This window comes from Pinus tabuliformis, chromosome 9 (genome assembly GCF_031772625.1).
Source record: "Pinus tabuliformis cultivar Carrire ecotype Pingquan chromosome 9, CPIR1, whole genome shotgun sequence".
Lineage (NCBI taxonomy): Eukaryota > Viridiplantae > Streptophyta > Pinopsida > Pinales > Pinaceae > Pinus > Pinus tabuliformis.
Window position 1 is genome coordinate 61,582,129 of NC_142307.1, and position 11,147 is coordinate 61,593,275.

An 11,147-nucleotide genomic window follows, 5' to 3' on the forward strand; every position below is an offset into this window, starting at 1 on the left:
CACACCTTCTTGAAAACTATGTAGCAATCCCACACTTGTCACACTCACAGCAAAACTATCTACCAAACTCAAAAGCACCAGCAACACTGTACAACCAAAAGAACTAGCAGATGATAGCAATGGTGAGTGATTTTATAGGAGAAGAAGTCTCCATGAAATGAGGGAGAGGGAGCTTATCCCTAGGGTAAGCAGCACAAAAGACGGAACTACCATGCTAGGGAGGGAAGGGCAACCCAAACTAACCCAACAACTAGGTCTAGAGATATCGAAAAGGCTGACTACTAGAACAAATTCGCCCAATCTGGATCGTCGTTGGTTGTTAACTAAGCTTTAGCGCTAACATCGCTAGGAAGCAATGTATGCAGACTGACCGTCGCTAAAGATAGCTAATAGCCTCGTGGCGGGGTTTGAAATCCGACCATCGCGGGAAACAAGTGTACTCTCGCGTCGAGGTCGCGATAGGACTGTTTATGACAGGGGTCCATCGCATGTATTAAATGTATTCTTGCGATGAGGCAAAAAACTAGGAAATGAGGGTCAATTGACAACATAAGAGAGCATTTTCCTAATATGAGTATGTTTTTTCGACACATGACACAGTAGAAGGACTGGGGTAAAGGCAGTGAAAAATTAGTATGTAGTAGACGCCCCCTAAAGCATGAAGCCTGAGAGAGTAGGAGGGGTGAAATGCTTTACGAAACTATCTCAACTGGAACACCACCTGGAAGAACCTGCAGACACAAGTACAACGGATATTTCTGATAGTGAAATACATGTAGTCCAGGCATGGGTGCAGCCATCCAAAAGACACAGGAACTTTGGTCTGTAGTATGGACGCAGCCATCCAGTTGATAAGACCATGATAATGATAAAGGTATGGTCGCAGCCATCCGTGAAGACTTAGGTATGGTCGTAGCCATCCACCAAAGAGTCATGTATGTAATCACGAACCAATCCACGCAACCCAAACATGTGTAATCTTAGTTCGGGGTCTTGAAACCCAACCAACCATAATACAAATTCTAGCATGCGAATAGATGTGCTGAAGTCGAGCATGATAGAAAGTCGCTTGATTACCAGTCAATGATGAAAACCGTTAACAAGCATGAGAGAAACCACCAATAATGCCAATGGCTCTCAAGGTACTGCCTAGTACAATCCACTAGGTGTGAAAAATGAGCTGAAGTCGAGCACTTGTGGAATCACCCAATCGACGACCAATGATGAAAGTCAATCGTTAGGCATGAAGAACTTGTCATTGAGGCATGCAAGCTCCAAGGTACCAAGGGGGATCTCTAGATCAATCTCCTGGATAATGAGCTGGCATCGACAGGAAACGATCCTTCATAGGAGGTCCATAATGTTTCCCTCATCAATGACATGAGATAAGGAACAAGTGGTAGATGGTGAAATAGAGTATCAGAGGAGGAGGTAAAGGTGTGAACTGCAGAAGGATTATACTCTTGAACATATCGGTGACACGACTCTGGAAGCTAGTAGCATTCAGGTACCAAGGGATCAAAGGTTTGATGAAGACAACATGGATCGGATGGAATGAGGCTAAATGGCAACCCAAAACCCCAGAAGGCCAAATGACGATGCATGGATATCCCAACCCAATAAGAAGCAAAAGTGTCGATATTCAAGAGTGACTAGCTGCCGCAGGTAACCAATGATGACTTCCAAATTTTCCCCCACCATTGCTGGCGAGTACCCCAATTATTTTTTAAAACAAGCTTGAATGGGATAGCATATACTTGTAATATAAGTTCGACTTTCGAACGAATCCAACCTAGTGATAGTTCAACGAGCCCTAAGGAGGAGAAGCTCGAGTCTTTTCATGCTAACGAGTCCAATGTCATCAGGGTTTTCGAGTCCAACATAGGGAAAAATCAGAGTCTTTTTTATGTATAGAGAGTCTAAAAAAGACACATAAAAGAAAAATCCAAGGGGGTCCTTTTTCATAAATTTGTGTCTCTCGATTCCGAAAAAGTATAAAATAATACTAGAGAGAACCAATTGAACATTACGATCAAGGAGTATGTTTCATAATTGGTGGCCTCGATCCGAAAAAGTAGAAAAGAGATCAAAGACATGTCATTTCGTAACCAATATCGAACCTAAAACGACAAAGGTCCGACGATCTTTTCACATTTATATGGTCGGAAAAGAGCTCAAAGTGTACCACCTTTTATTCAATTTAACGAGTCAAAAGGGTAAACTCGGCAATCTTTTTGTCTTTTAAGTTGTAAAAGAGCATTAAAGAAGACCTTTTACAAAATATGGACCAAGTGTATACAAAGTATGTCATAATCCCGCCACCTATAGCTCTGCACGAGACATTTCAAACATAAGACCCATTCGACATCAAAAAAAGTATATGCATGGATACAAGCGCAAAACTCAAAAAACCCTAAACAAAACCCTAAAATAAAAGGAAAAACCCAACCCATATAGTGTAATTTTTTAAACTTTTGAAGAAAAACACTATAAAAAGAGGTATGGTAAGTTCATTTTTACCATTTACCATAGTGAGTTTAACCTTGGCATTTGGAGTGCAAAACTAGGAAAATTCCTGAGTTCGATTCCGGCACTAACGGTCAACGATTTCACCCAAGGTCTTCACCAAGTAAGTAATCTCTCCCTTGTGCTCCATTTCAAAGCTTTTTTCATGTAATTTGGTGGTAGATAGGTGGTCTTTAGGCGAATTTTGAAACCCAAATTCACCTCGTGGTCGTCACGGAAGATCCGCTCGGGTTAGCGACGACCGTGATTGTTAACATTGACTACCATCAAGATTGTCATGAGATATAGATGTACTCCTGCGACGATCGCCAAAAAAAAACAAAGACTGACCTCGAGCCATCACTGTTGTTTTAAAAACAGCAGTGACAGCGCCCTAAAGTCAAAAAAAATTGTAATTGATGTGTCTAAGCTTATGAAATGTGTTCTAATCAACTTTTCCTCCGACGCAAGACAAAATGGCTTTTGTTTGGCAAGAGAGAACTCATGATGACAACGACGAACAAGCTTTTAATGATGCCAGGTGCCAAAGAGCCCTTCTCGAGTGCGGATTGCTAAAATTCTTCCTCACTCCTCACCTCTGAGCACAACTTGACTTAATAGAGCTGATAATCTGCTCCTAGAACCCAATGAATGGGAAGTTCATCATTCGGGGAAAATACATTGAATTTGATGCCACGGACATATAGTTTCTGACTGGATTGTCTCACCACAGTGAGAGGCCAATCTTAGAGGGCCAACAAGTGCTGGGCAAGACTTTAGACATGCTGATAGCATGGGTGTGTCCAGGGGCACACAAATCATCCACTAGCAGGAAACTACAAATCCCGTCGGTGGAAAACTTGACTCTTTGCTTCGTACTGTTCATGGTGACGAGGAAGGTGAGCTCCCAAGCCCAACATGAGGCCACAAAGACCCATCTCCGGTTAGCGCTCAAGTGCCTCAACCTGACCATGTATAACTGGTTGGAGGCAGTGCCTGTCAACATGAAGAGACATCTAACGAGGTGCCAGCGCGGGGAGGCGAAATAGTTCGGGTATGGATCTATTCTGATCTAGCTCATGCTAAAGCGGGTACTGATTCTTTAGCTACAAGACATGGATTTATACATACCTGGGCCATGAGAGACCCGCATCACTCGCTAGGCACATGTCATGCCGCGAGGGAGCGGTGGCTAATCGGTATCATGGGGGATGCTATTCTGAGAGTGGCTAGACCAGCAAAAGGTCATAGTCGAGGACTGGCTGTATGCAGGCACAGATTTTTGTGGAGACCCCGATATGTAGCTTCCTGCAGGTGAGTAGTGGGACAAGGGAGGTAAACACTTAATCGAAACACCACACTATTTATGTTTTGATTTTTTATGATTTTTTTGGATTTTATCATGCATATGTCTTAATAATGCCTCTTATGTTACTTACAGATGTGGGACTAGAGAGGCCGGTGGTGTTAGAGTCGGTCTAGTCATCCCTCCTTCAGAGATCAAAGCTCTTTTGCATTTCATGATTAGGTGTCCCATCAGTTTTGATCAGTTGCATTTCGTTAGGCATGCCATAACTCTGATGGAGTGGGTTGTGTCACTCATTCCCCTCGTGCTTAGCACTGCTGGTTCATGCCTGTTTATTAAAATAAGTCTTCAAAGGTCATTTACAATCATGTTTTAAATTTTGAGGTCTTAGGTCTAGGGTTGAGTCAATTTTGTCTTGAAAAGTCTTAGAAGACCAGCAGGCCAGAGGGATGTCTTTGATAGATCATCACTTCAATAATTTTCATCATTGTACAGCTGAATTAGGACTTCTCTTCAAAACTCTATTTTGAAGATAGGTCGCCATCTCATTTTTGAAAAAATTGTCAAAATTTTCAGTTCTTCAATCGTTCAAGTGCAGCCTTGGTCTCCTTTGCCAGAGCATATCAGAGCTATCCCTGCAAAAACTTATCAGAGAAAATCATTATTTCAACCAATTTTAAAGGGGAAACCAAAAAGGTCAGAGCCTATTAATTTTGAAAAAGTGTCAACAACCAAACATAAGAAAATGGGTTTTGGGTTAAGCAAAAATCAACAAGGAGTCTATATGAAGATATTTCTCCTCATTTGCAACCCATTCCACATTCCAAGAGCAAAGAGCATTGTTCTTAGGCGATTTTGTGAGTTTGTGAGAAAATCGAGCCATTTCCAGGGCGCGCTACGCATCAGGTTTGGCGCGCAACGCACCAGTGGCGCGCTACGCATCAGGCCACAATTTTTAGTGCAATCTTACACGAGTGAGGTGCATCAGGAGCGAGCGGCGCGTTGGGTGAGGCGCGTGGAGCATTGAAGTTTATGCCCAGAACTTTGCCCGAAACACACTCAAACACCTCTTCTCACGCATCAAATCATAGGTAGGCTTTTATCCACGGCTCATTCTTGGTTTTGAAAGGTTTATGTAAAGAAAATTATGCTATATTTGCCATGAAAAGCCAAGTGTAAAAACCCTCCTTATCCATTAGTTTGTTGTAAGGATTTAAATGCCAAGATTGCTGTAGGGTTTTCAAAAATAAATGTTGCCAAGGTTTTCCTATTTCCTTTGTTTCCCACCCCCTATATTCCCCAATATTTTCCCCAATAATTCCTCATAAAACCCTACATTATCCTCCCTCAAATCCTAACCCCTCCCTTCTACTACAAACATATTTTCCCTACCCTACCTCATCCCAAACCCTAAAACTTCAAGATTTCCATGCCCCTTCCCTTCCCTAGATTCCTTATTTTATTTCCATTGTCCCCATTTCCCTAATGTTTCCCCTTTCCTAACAATTCCCTTGTATATTTGTATCCCCTTGGTCACAGCATTTTGAGAAAAAGAAAAAGTCTACAGTCAATTTTGCACACAGTTGTATATCAGCATATATATATTTGAGCTACCTTGTTTTTAAAGAACATGTCAGAGACCGAGTCAGCTTATGAGCAGGATTATGATAGTGATTCTACACCAGAGGTAAATGTGCCAAGGAGGTATCACAAAGGTGGCAAAGGTGGTCGACATGTCAAGGAGGAGCCTACTTATTTGGCTCAATTGCAAGCTTGTCCACTTGCAATGGACTGTTTTCGGCGTCAATCATGTTTTGAATATTGTGATCGGATTTCACAAATCCAGCATCATCGGGAAATAGTCCGTTTATTTGTTTTACATTTGCAGGATGGTCATGTAAACCTTGCCAGAGTGAATTTCACCTTGTCACCCGAGATTATTGCTCAGGCCACTGGGATACCAAATGTAGGGGAGGAATGGAGTAAACACCAGCAGTTAGACAAATTTCACTATGAGCCATATATCAAGCCCAGGTATATAAGACACTTGACTGCAGTTTTTCCTTTCAGATTCCTAAGGGATGAGTATGCACCATTGATGAAACTCATCATTCGATATTTCAGTTGCGAGGGCAGATTCTCACGTCTCTATGCATACCATCTCCGTTTGTTGATGCATTTTACCAGTGTACGTATGATTAACATTCCATACATAGAGAGGATGGTGCCTTTAGTACAAAGGAAGAGCCCAGCACATCAGCATAAGAGCATCTATCATTATGCATTGATTAAAATTGTAGTGATGCATCAGTTGGCATAGCAGGGCATGACTTAGGAAGATTTCATCTCCTGTGATTACTTTGCACCATTACAGCCACCTCCCAAGATAGTTCATGATGAGGGAGGACCTTTCACACCAGCCAGACATTCCCGAGACTGAGCATATAATTGCTCCTCCATATGTGACATACCAGCGAGGTCACAGGGCATTATTTGCATCTACATGATGAGTACTATCTCCACCCGGGGTGGAAGGGGTCTTGTTGACTTCATCAACACAACGAGTGTTATCTCCACGTCGTGTGGAAGGGGCTTCGCTTTCGACAGCAGCACCACAGGTACAGGATAAGGGCAAGAAGCCTAAGCATGAGGAGGGACCTTCAGGTGAGCCATCCGGGTTTGTTACTATTCATGATGAGACAGCTTCAGAATCAGAGAAGACCCAATATATCAGGTATCTAGAGCAGTGGAATAAACAGCTTGAGGACCAGCACATGATCATAGAGCTACAAAACATCTGTGAGAATCGCCAAGCTGCCCAACATAGGCAAATTGAGTTCACCTCTCTAGAGCGATAGGTAAATGAGGATCGAGAGGCTAATCTCGAGAGGGTCAACATCTACTTGGAGGAACGGCTAAAAAGGGCCAATAGAGACCATGCATTATTGAAACACATGGTTATGCATTACAAGGTCCGGAACCTGGTTTGCAAGGCGTGAATTAGGAGTCTTAAGCCAAAATTGAGGAAAATGGTCAAGAAGCAAAAACGACAAAAGGAGCTTGATCGTCTTTGGATTTTGGCAAAAGCCTCTTTGGCTGAGCATAGTACTTGATTGGGGACCCCCAGCCTAAATTTCAACAAGTTTGGGGAAAATTTTGTCAATTTTGAAATTTTTGTGTAAAAAACAGGTTTTTTGGCTCAACGCGTAGCGCGCCGCGCGCTACCCATAAGATTGGGAGGTCCAAATCACAAATGGTTTTCATTTTTGGATTTTTCATGATGAAATACACCTGCTCAGCTACTGCCAAGGCATTTCATCAAGGTTTGGGTCCCCAAAAGGTCAAAAAACATGCAAAAAATGACCTCACTGCCCCTTTTTGGACACACAGGAAGCAGCCTTGGGAGAATGCACTTTTGGACGGGCAAATGGACCTCAAATTGGAAAATTCCACTTGGGTTGGAAAGTAGACATCCAAGGCTTTCCACAAATCCAACCTAAGCTCAATTTGGATGCCGGGAAGTGCCCCAAAAGCAGGTGGAAAGGCGCACTCTGTATAGGGCTCAAGCGCGCTACGCATCAGGATTTTTTTGCAAAGTTTTCATCTTCAGCTCAGGAAACGAAGCCAGTTTGACCAGTTTTGACTTGTGATGGGATTTTTCACCCTCCTTGATGTAATTAATGGAACTTTATGTTGACTTGACATTTATTTGCTTATTCTAGATGATTCATTCGTAAAATAGCGAAAATTTAATGAATGAATTGGTTTCCTAGCTTATAGAGGCAAGTTGTTTTGACTGCCTAGATTGTAGTGCTTTGTTTAGAATTGGTTGAAACAGCTCCTAGGATGATGATCTCGACCCCTAGAGGCAAGGGAATGTGTTATCTTGCCTATATTATGTATTTTCTTAATCATTTTCATCGTTGGACTCTTGGGAATAGCTTGATACACTATTGTACATATTTTATCTGCATTTTTGGCAAAGGATAGACCAGGGTTTTGCAGCACTATTTGGGATTCATGTGGCCTTATGTGTTGATGGTGTGTTTCTCTCAATACTTGTAAGTTGTGTATGTGTACCACTTTCCTTATTTAATCTTCTGCAATTAAACAAATGAAGTGTTAAGGTAGAATCCATAAATTTGCTATGCTCTGCCTTTAAATTTGTTTAATTTTCCATGTTTTCTTCAATTTAAGGAGAATCCTTGAGACTTCCTTGCTCTCCCTATCTCCTCACCTGTCTGGTCTATTCATTCAATCACTTTAAAGGCATAAAAACAATCGCCTATCTTTCCCCAAGTAGACCTCTGCAAAAGCTATGCCTCATCCCCGCACCCAAAATTGCCTTTCCCTTGAATTCAACAAAACTTCAAAAAATAAATTCCATAGTCCTTGTACTTCATACCTAGCCTAAAATTAGTCATCAATTCAGTCATCTCGAGCCTCTTTGATTACCTTTTGCCGAGATTTACCGGAGAGAGCCCTCTCCTGTCCTCGTAGGGCTAGCTACGAGGCTGAGCGTGGTTTGATGTTGCCTTGAATTTTTCCTTCCTCAGCCTGGGGCAGATTCGAGCGTTAACATAGTGGCGACCATACTGGGGAAGAATAAACGGTTTACTTGTTTATGTCATTTATTTTATAAGCTACAGACGGAGCCTGAAGTTATGCCAGGTAGCCTTCGAAATGCTTTTGCTTTGCATTAGCGGAAGTAGATAAACGATGCTTCAGTCAATCTCTGGTCTAGCTTGTAATCGTGACATCTAACTTGTTAATTGCCCCAGTACATGTATCAAGTTCAGATCTTATTGTTGATGGTGGACAACGATCAGACACTGGCAAGGCTGAAATCATTCACCTAGCGACTCTAAATTAGTTTTGGGATCAGATCCAAAGACTCCACTAGAGGATGATCCCGACCAGCAGAAACATGAAAGGACAATATGGACATATCAGGTATTCAAGTTGGAATTGCATCCAAGACATTTTGTTCTTTGTTCTAAATTATTTCTTCTCTTTTCCCGAGAATGTAAAGAAGGCTTTGCAAAGTATACTATGCTTGAGAAACGATCCCAGGCCTGCAGTTGATTCTTTCCCTTTGAAGATTGTAAATACCAAAGATTTGCATGCCTTTGAGCTTGATCAGGATCCTTTTTCCAAATTTTGTGATGACCATCTTCAAATTGATGAGCCCCAAGAGACCAAGACTGATAATATACCAGCTGTACATACCCCTACACCTTGTAAAATTCCGGATCGGTATAAACCTCTTGTTTTACCTTCTGTTCTTCATGATTTCACCAAAAACTATGATCTATACTTGCCGAGGTTTGACGGTGAATGTAAGAATGTCAACGTTGAGCAACATGTGAAGAATTTTGAGTCCTTTCTTGATCTTTTTGAAGTTGATGAAGAAGATGTTAGTATTAGGCTTTTTGCTCTTTCTTTGCAAGCCAAAGTGAAGAGTTGGTTCAAAGCCCTACCTGATGCAAGCATTTTAGATTTCCAGCAGTTTGTCAAAGTTTTTCTCGACAGGTGGATGATCGGGCAGAACCTTTTCTTGATTGTAGAAGAGTATAACCAGCTGAAAAGATTGCCAGCGAAGACAGTACAACAGTTTTCGACTAGATTTAACCAAGTTTATTCTTCAATGCCAGTTGAGATAAGGCCTACTCTTAGATCTTCTCTCTTTCACTATCCAGGTGCCTTTGATCCGGAAATGGAGTTTCAGCTGAGAGAAAGGAATATTGCAACACTTCACGAGATGCAAAACAGTGCGGTAAATGTAGAGGCTCACTTGCTGATCCGAAGGGCAAGGTTGAAAGAAGAAGAGATGAAAAACATAGATCCGGAAAAATCAACATCTCTAGAGGTGAAACTTGACATTTTGGTAAGTGCAGTGGAAAGGATGATGGACAAGATCAACGCAAGGAATGATTATGATGTTCAAGCTCATGGCTTGCTGATTGAAGAAGAACAAGTTGCTAATCCAAAACATTTTGTTTCTTATCCCAGTTGTCATAGTGATTGTTTTGTAGATCACCTTGGCGAAGAAAGAATTGCTGATATGACCTGCATGCTTGATGATGTGTTTTATACTGATGATTTGCCTCAGTTTGATTAGTATGATGATGATTATGTTCTCCAAACAGAAGCTAATCTTGCAGACAAATCAGCAGCTCGTTTGTGGGCGGAGGAATTTCACTTACAGCAGCTCAAATACAGTGATCAACCAATGCTTATCAGCTATGACAATGACGAGGAAAGTGCAGCAAATTTTGAAGTAAGTGAAGGATCTTTACCTTTTTGTTTTGATTCATGTCAGTTCATCAGAGACAACTTCCATGCAATCAGAAATCAGCTATCGACTAGTCTTGATTTGGATCCTCTTGAGCGCGATGAAAACTTTGTTCCAGACTTTTCATATTCAGATTTCCAGCCCCCAAAAGCCATTGATTGTGAAGTTGCAGCTGAAGACTTAGAAGTGGACACACATGATTTAATGATTCAAGGTGACTCCATACCATTCTGTTTTGAATCATTTCAGTTTTTGAAGGGTAGATTGCATAGTAAAGCTTCAAATGAACAGCCTATAACAAATCAGCAATCTCTCAATGTTAATGTTGAGGATGAGACAGATAACAAAATTCTTGAGCAGCCTGTAGCATCAGATTTGCAGCTACCAAATGAAATTGAAGGGCAGATTATAGATGAAGCTGTGGAAGATGAAATACATGATTTGATGATGCAGGGAGATTCTATACCCTTTTGTTTCGAAGCATTTCAGTTTATAAGGCAGAATCTTCGTAAAATCTCTCAAGAAAAAGATGAACAGCTAAAACGATGTCATACATTTTCAATGGATACATTACAGCAGTCTTTTCAAGTTTTTCATGATCCAATAGCTGATGTTTTGGACGAGGTTTGCAGTCAAAGTCTTTCTCCATTAACTATATGTGAGCTTGAAACATGTGTTGATACAAACTTGATCCGGCAGCCTGTTTCTTTGTCATTTTCAGCAGAGGTCTCGTCACAAGGCTCAGATCAAAGTTTGCATTCATGGTATGAGGAAAAGAGAAGTAATCCATTGGATGAGCTAAGTTCCAGTGTGCTTGAATTTCAAGATCCTTATGCAGTGTTTTTGGAGGTGGATAGAGAATTCATATCATTCTACGGATCTGTTTCCAAGTTGTCATGGGAGCTTCCTTTTAGTAGTTCTCTCTTGTTGTTCATAAGCAAGCATTTGCGGAGAATTCAAACAGTAGACGAGATACTTACTTGGTTGCATTGGTTGTTTCATTTCACTTGATCAGGTGATGAATGAAATTGTTAGAGTAGG